Below are 7,718 nucleotides of genomic sequence, written 5' to 3'. Positions count from 1 at the left end.
CATTATTATGGATGAAAATCGTATCGATGTTATAAGACAAGATATGAGAAAAGGAGCAGCTCCCAATGTACCAGATGCTTACACCTTCAATGGTCAACCTAGTGACCTCTACAAGTGTTCCAGTAAAGGTTAGCTTTAATCTTACAGAGTATTTACATCAGGATAATTCATACTTAACTCTATAGCAATTGTATCTCGACTCCTTTGTACATACAGTCAAGATTACTCATTTATAACAAAGACTATGAAACTGGGTGGACTGAGATAACACAAATCCCACATTGGGGGCACGATCCCTGAGACTAGAACTTCTATGGCTTCCGATGTAACTCTAACTACAACATTGATATCCTCATTGACTACACTAATTGTCACACCAGTTTTTTTCTCCTCATCCATGTACTGCAAGCCTAGTCACCCATTAAACATTAAAAAAATACTTTTCTCTACACTAATTATTGATTCAACATACCTGATCTACAAACGTGAAATCACAATAACAATACCAAAAGGTCTACAAATTCAAAACTGAACTTTCATCTTACCGAAATAAAGATAACGATAACTCAGAGACAATTTTTAAGACCAAAAATTAACAAAATATAAGAAAAAAATTAGAGAGAAACATAAATTGTACCTTTGGCTCTATAAGCTCATGAATTTTGAAGTCTATTCCTTCGTCCTTCGACCTTACAGAATTTTGTTCCTACAGATCTTCAAATTGATTAAAGAAATTGCACATGCAATCTACAAAATTATATATATACCAAAAAGGGTTTTGACCGCATACCTTATGGAGCATAAACTTAGAGAACCTTATTTGAGAAAAAATAAAAATTTCTAGCAACGAGATATCCTAGTCCAGCAAAATATTTGAGTTAATAAACTTGCATGTGAAAATAAAAAATGCATGCACCCACAAATCGATTTGTTGCAAATAACTAGTAGAGCAATAACTTTAGAAAACCCTATTTCAGCAAAGAGGAAATTTTTAGGCATTTCAGTTAACAAATTGAGCAAACCGATATAGGAAATTTGAGATTTGAGCAAAGTTTTAACCAACAAACCTAACAAATTTCAGCTAACCCATTTAGAAATTTTTGTTTCTTCAATGGATTTGAGATTTTGGTTGAGAAAGATGATGAAATGGTATAATATTTTTAGCAAAGATGATGAAATGGTTGAGCAACGCTTGAACTTGAGCAAGATGATGGAAGAGCAATTGATATTTTGTTTCCTTTTTAATTGTCTAAAAATTTACTTATATACTACCTACTAGAAATTTCTCATTATTATAATTTTAAAAAATAAAGTAAATTTCTTTTAGTGGAGACGTCGTCGCCACATAAATAATTCAGAGGCGACATTTTATTAGCAGTCACTATAAAAATGGAGCCAAAATTTTATTATTAGCGGGAACTGAAATTTATAGTATAGTGACACCTATTACAGACGACAAAAATTATCCGACTCTAAAATATGATGTATTGAATCAATAATAATTGTCACCACTAAATATGATATTTCTACAACAACAAAATGACTCACCACTCATTGTCGCCACTAAAAACCAGTTGATACATACATTCCCACTTGAGTATCTACCGACTATCTTAGACTTACTTTCTTCCCATTTTCTATATTGGGGGAAGCAAAGAGGTGGTTGAAGGTAGAGCCACCGAATTCCATCACTTTTTGGGATAACTTAGCCTGAAAATTTCTTATTTGGTTCTTTCCATCTGGAAAGATCTCACGGATGAGAAGTGAAATTCTGAGTTTCAGGCAGAAAGATGGAGAGAATCTATACCAAGCATGGAAAAGATGTAAGTCTATGCTCTGTAATTGTCCTCACCATCATCAGACCAATGAAGTGTTGATGCATACTTTTACTGAAGGTCTCCATCCAACTATTAATATTCTCCTAGATTCAACGGTAGGCGGACAAACATTGAAAAAGACTTATAATGAGCTATACACACTGCTGAATCAGATTTCAACAGGGAAATCCCAAGTGAAATGTAGATATATCGAGGAGGACTTCAAAAAAAGTTGTAGGTATGCTAGAAGTTAACTAGTTGATGGCTATAGCAGTGCAAATTGCTTTGGTACAATATCAGATGAATACCCAGTTCAGCAATTTGAGTTTGGAGCACACACCAACGATAGCAAATATAGTACATCAAACTCATACTTGGTAAGAAGTAGCAGTAGTAGTGACCATGTAGCAGATGCTTGTGTAGTAAATACAAAATCTATTAATTATGTGGCTAATGCACAACATCAGGGGAATAAAAATTTTGGCAATACTTATAATACTAATTGGCGGAATCACCCCAACTTCTCATAAGGTAGAAATCAGGGGCAAAATGAAAATCATTATCGAGGGTCAAGAAATCAGAATCAGCAGCAACAAACTCGGGGTAGTCAGGCAAATACTCAATCAAGCGATGACGATGAGATGGTGAAACAAATTATGGCTACTAAAGTACAGATGGAAACCAATATAAATAATTAGCAGTTAGAAAATTAAGACACTAGAGGTTTAGTTGGGTCAACTTTCAGGAGCACAGAATACTAGACCTCAGAGAGGTTTACCGAGAGATACTGATCCAAATCCTAAGTAAGTGATGGTAGTGTCTACTCACAGTGTGTCTACAATTAAAAGAGTTAGAACTGAGGAAGGTGACTCACAAAGTTTCTGCTAAGGATGAAGGAAAATCTTAGAATAACAAGTTGAAAGCGCTAAAACCAATGTGGAAAGTGTAAAGTGTCATGACCCAAACCAGGGTCTGGCCATGACGAGTATCTCAAGTCCACCAAAGACCGGAGACCACCCCCTGAACCCAACCTTAAGAGCATAATAATAGTCATAATAAATAATGTGGAAGCCAAGTAAACAGTAATAAGGAGATAGATAGATGACTCAATGAAACTAAGAGTCAAAATAATAACCAACCAACCCACATTTTTCCATAATGGCCTCTAAAATCGAAATACCAAACAAGTCGGGACAAGCCCCTAACCATGACAAAAAGAATCCAAAAATATTGAGTTAATATTAAAGAATCTGGAAAAGATAAGGCCTTCCGAAGGATGGAGGCTCACCACTTCACAATTACTCGATGCATGTGCTAATCCACATAACATTACACAGGGGTAAAAGAAGTGTATTTGTACATTACATTATGAAACAATGTAGCTTCTTTAGACGGTTAGAAGGGTAAGCTCTAGCTTGTAACTCGGGAGATATGATAACATAATGTTATGTCTAAAAATTAGTCAAAATCATAATGAACATATTTATATACATATATAGATATAATATGCTGGGATAGGGAACAAGGTTTAAGCATGAGATTTTGAAGTTATTAACCTTGACGGTGTAGCTCTAACCATTCTAAAATAAATATCTACGGGCTATATGCGTCTGGCTCCCCTCACCAGAAGGGCCTTAGTTCGTGTTATCTGCACGAACCAGAAAACTCCAAGGAAAAGCTAGGGAATCCATGACCTTACGCTAATACAGGGTACTTATATATCAGGTGTGAACTATGCACACGACTATGAAGACCCATATGCAGGCAAATATGGTTTTCAATATCGGTCCTCCCAGGACCTCCACCTTCTATGGCAAGCTATACAACCCTCTTTAAGCCCAATTAAAACACTTGCACATAAAACCATCCATTTAATGAAGGAGTCATTTATCAAGCCATTAATAGTTTGGTATCGTCATACCAATTAGGCTTACAAGCTAATCCGTGTAAGATGAGAGAATCCATGACCCCCATCCTACCATCTAAGTAGAGGGGAATCCACAACCCCCATTTGACACCCAAAATATAATTATAAATTAATCCATGGCCTCCGAGGCTTTTTAAAAATAATTTATGTTCCATTAACCTTTTATACAATGCAAGGTTTAAAAAGTGAACTAATTTGTGTATATATCCATGTTTTAAACCAATTTCACAAGTTGGGTTGAGGTTAAAGACAATTCCAAACCATTGGAACATAAAATTTTGGGAAACCCATGTTCCCCATTCCAATTCCCACACCCATGCATCCATTTAGTTTAAAATCATGAGAATAACACATAAACAATCAATTCAAAATCATAGGGATTCAATTCATGTAATAACCATTCCATACCTCTCAACCCATATTCAAAACCCATAGTTAAATCATATGAAAATCCAGCAAATCAATGCTATAATGTAAAATTAATGTTTGGGAAAGAGATACATGTCTAAAACACACAAAAATTTGTAATCAATTTGAAGCTTGGAGCTCAGATAATGAATTCTCTGTGAAACCCTTGAGCTTTTCTTGGGTTTTAAGCTTGAGAGTGAAAGAGAGTAATTTGATATTTGAAAACTAAAGGAAATAAGCTTATTTTATGTTTAAGGAATGTGCAAGGCTGAAAAGACCTAAAAGCCTTTCACCTCAAGTGAGAAAATTAAAAACTACATGAAATTTATGGCTTGGTGTGGAATGCCAATATCGCAGAGACTATCCTCCATGCCACGCCAATATCGCGGAGGATAGCCTCCATCACATAGAGAAAATATGGAGGTTAACCTCTATGACACATTAATATTGTGGACCCTTACTAACTTGGGATCCCAAAATATCCCCGAACCCTTTTTGAAAATTTTGAAACTTTCTCGGATTACCCTTTTAACATCCCTAAACACAATTTAAGTCAAAAATTGATATTACAGATACGAAAAGGTCAAAAATAAATTGACCAAAATTTTAAGGTTCTTACATTATCCCCCCCCCCCCCCCATGATCATTCGTCCTAGAATGATGAGTTAGGATACTTTTAGCACTAGAATAGCAAGAATGCATCAGAATTAAAAGATAAGCTCGAAAAATGACAAAAGAAAATTGAAACTCATATCTTAAGCGCTTTTATCCAACCTGGGGAACAATAATGGATATTTAGCCTTCATATCTTCCTCAGCTTCCTATGTAGCCTCTTCTACCTTTTGGTTTCTCCAAAGGACCTTCATTGAAGCTACATCATTGGTCCTTAATCTATGAACCTACCTATCCAATTTCTTAATCGGGACTTTCTCATAAGACAAGGAATCCCTAAAACCAACATTCTCAACAAGCACTATCAAATAAGGATCACCCATACACTAGATGAATAGAACCCAAACTTGCAGGCAAGTTCAATTTATAAGCAATGCTCCTAGTTCTCTTTAAAATCTTGTATGGACCAATGTAATGAGGACTGATCTTTCCCTTATTCCTAAATCTCATGACACTTTTTATAGAAGACACATTTAGCAATACCGAATCATTTACTTTGAATTCCAATTCCCTTTACCTCACATCCGCATAAGACTTATCACGACTTTGAGCAGTCTTAAGTCTTTCCCTAATCACTTCATTCATTTGATAATGTGATAAACATCTTCTATATATCCTTATGATCTGACTAATAGTGCTTTTTGACTAATAGTGCTTGACCCTTTTTCCATTCACCAGAAATATAGTACTTTTTTCTTTTCGCCAAAGCTCAACAGCCCTGTGAGGGGTCATTCTCACTACTTTAAATGATCTAGACCACTTGGACCTCATCTTATTTGGGAAAAGTTCCAGTCTAGAGTCGAACAACAAAACTTTCTAGCCGGGCTCAAAGACTCGAGTTAGAATATGCCTATCATGCCATCTCTTGGTCTTTTCTTTGTACAATTTTGCATTCCCATATGCATGCAGGAGAAACTCATCTAGCTCAAACAATTTAAGCATCCTTTTCTTCCCCCAAATCTCTGGATCAAGATTTACTTTTTTCACTGCCCAATAAGCCTAATGCTCAAGATCCGCAGGCATGTGACATAGTTTTCCATACACTAATCGATAAGGAGCAGTCCCAATAGGCATTTTATAGGTTGTCCTATACGCCCATAGTGCATCATCCAGTTTTCTAACCAATTTTTGTACTGACCATTTACTATTTTCTATAGAATCTACTTAATCTCACAGTTGGTACCTTCACTTGGCCACTTGTCTGTAGACGATATGGTATGGCCACTTTATGACTAACCCCATATTTTTCTAGCAGGTTCTTAAACCAATGGTTCATAAAGTGAGTCCCGTCATCACTAATTATCACCCTGGGTATGCCAAAAAAAAGAATATATTCTTCTTGAAAAACTTCATCACCACTCATGCATCATTAGTGGGGAGAGTTGTAGCCTCTACCCACTTGGACACATAATCTACTACCATCAAAATATACAGATTACCACAAGATGGTGGAAATGGACCCATAAAAACTATCCCCGACACATCAAAAATCTCCATCCAAAGAATATTATTTAGGGGCATTTCATAGAACAAGTCATTTTTTCTTCTTTTGTTGGTATTTTCTTTGTCCTGCCTCTATTTTTTTTGTGTTATCATATTTTATGTTTTACATATTTTATCATTATTAGTATCATACTATATATTTGAAATTTATTTTAAATAAATTTATTATTTTTATTTGAATAGTCAGTCGTGAATGCAATTTATCATTTATATCTGTATACAAATAAATATATGAATTAATTGTATTTACTTGAGTCTAAAATATATAAATAAGAAATGTGTCATTCTATGCAAATGTATCATTAGTATTTGTATGCCGAGTTTATCATTTGTATTTGTATATAAATAAGAATCATTTGTATGTGTATGGTTCAAGTTGTATAAACTACATCATTTGATACAAATGTAACATTTGTATTTCTATAATTTAAAATTTGTGTTTTTATAATTTATTCACTTATATTGTATTGTTCAATATTAATTAATAAAATACAATTCGTATCAATAAATATAAATATAAGTGTTTGTAGAAAGAAAAAATAATTTTTTTTCAATTATTTAAAAATACAAATGATGTTGTCAACTATAAATACAAATTCAAACAAATGAAACAAGTAAAATTACAAATACAAATATAATATGTGGTCAATTTACAAATACAAATAAAAAAAGTTCTTTTAAAAATACAATTGCATCAACGAAAATAGAATACAAATACAAATACAAACAAAATGAGATCACAAAATAAAAATATAATATGCAGTCAATTATACAATATAAATACGAAATAGTTCTTTAAAATACATGTGAAAAATTTATAAAATATAAATAATGGCGGGAACTATAAAATACAAATACAAGACTGAACTATAAAATACAAATACAATTTAAACTATAAATATAAATACAAATACATGTGCTAACTATAATACAAATACAATTGAATCAATAAAGGCAAAATTATAAATGATGGTGTTAACTCTAAAATATAAATACAAGTGCAAATTACAAAATACAAATACAAATGTGAACTATAAAATACAAATATAAATACAAGCGTAAACTATAAACTATAAATACAATTTTATCAATGAATGCAAAAATATAAATAATAGTATGAATATAAATACAATAAGCGATTGTGGTATTTCGTTATCACCCATGACTTGTGCTTGACATAACCATATTTATCGATAATACAAAAAATACAAAATAAAAATAAAAAATAAAATAAAAAACATAAAAATAAAATTAACAATAAAGAGAAATAGAAGTTGCAAATAGAAAATAGAGAAAAAAAAAGAAAGAAATGAAAAATAAAAATAAGAAAAAAAAGAAAAAAGAAAAACTAGAAAAAGAAAAAGAAGAAAAGAACCAAAAAAGGGAAAAAA

The 7,718-nt window shown here is 32.8% G+C and overlaps 1 non-coding gene across 1 annotated transcript; it reads right to left on the bottom strand.

The window, feature by feature from the left end:
* Positions 1-1,753: 1,753 nt before the first annotated feature.
* Positions 1,754-1,861, bottom strand: LOC124889155. Its single transcript, XR_007047767.1, has one exon. It is a non-coding gene; the product is annotated as a small nucleolar RNA R71 (small nucleolar RNA).
* Positions 1,862-7,718: the final 5,857 nt, after the last annotated feature.

Source organism: Capsicum annuum, chromosome 11, assembly GCF_002878395.1.
Source record: "Capsicum annuum cultivar UCD-10X-F1 chromosome 11, UCD10Xv1.1, whole genome shotgun sequence".
NCBI classification, from domain to species: domain Eukaryota; kingdom Viridiplantae; phylum Streptophyta; class Magnoliopsida; order Solanales; family Solanaceae; genus Capsicum; species Capsicum annuum.
Note: the sequence above shows the minus strand (reverse complement) of the source record. Positions and strands in the feature narration are given on the sequence as shown.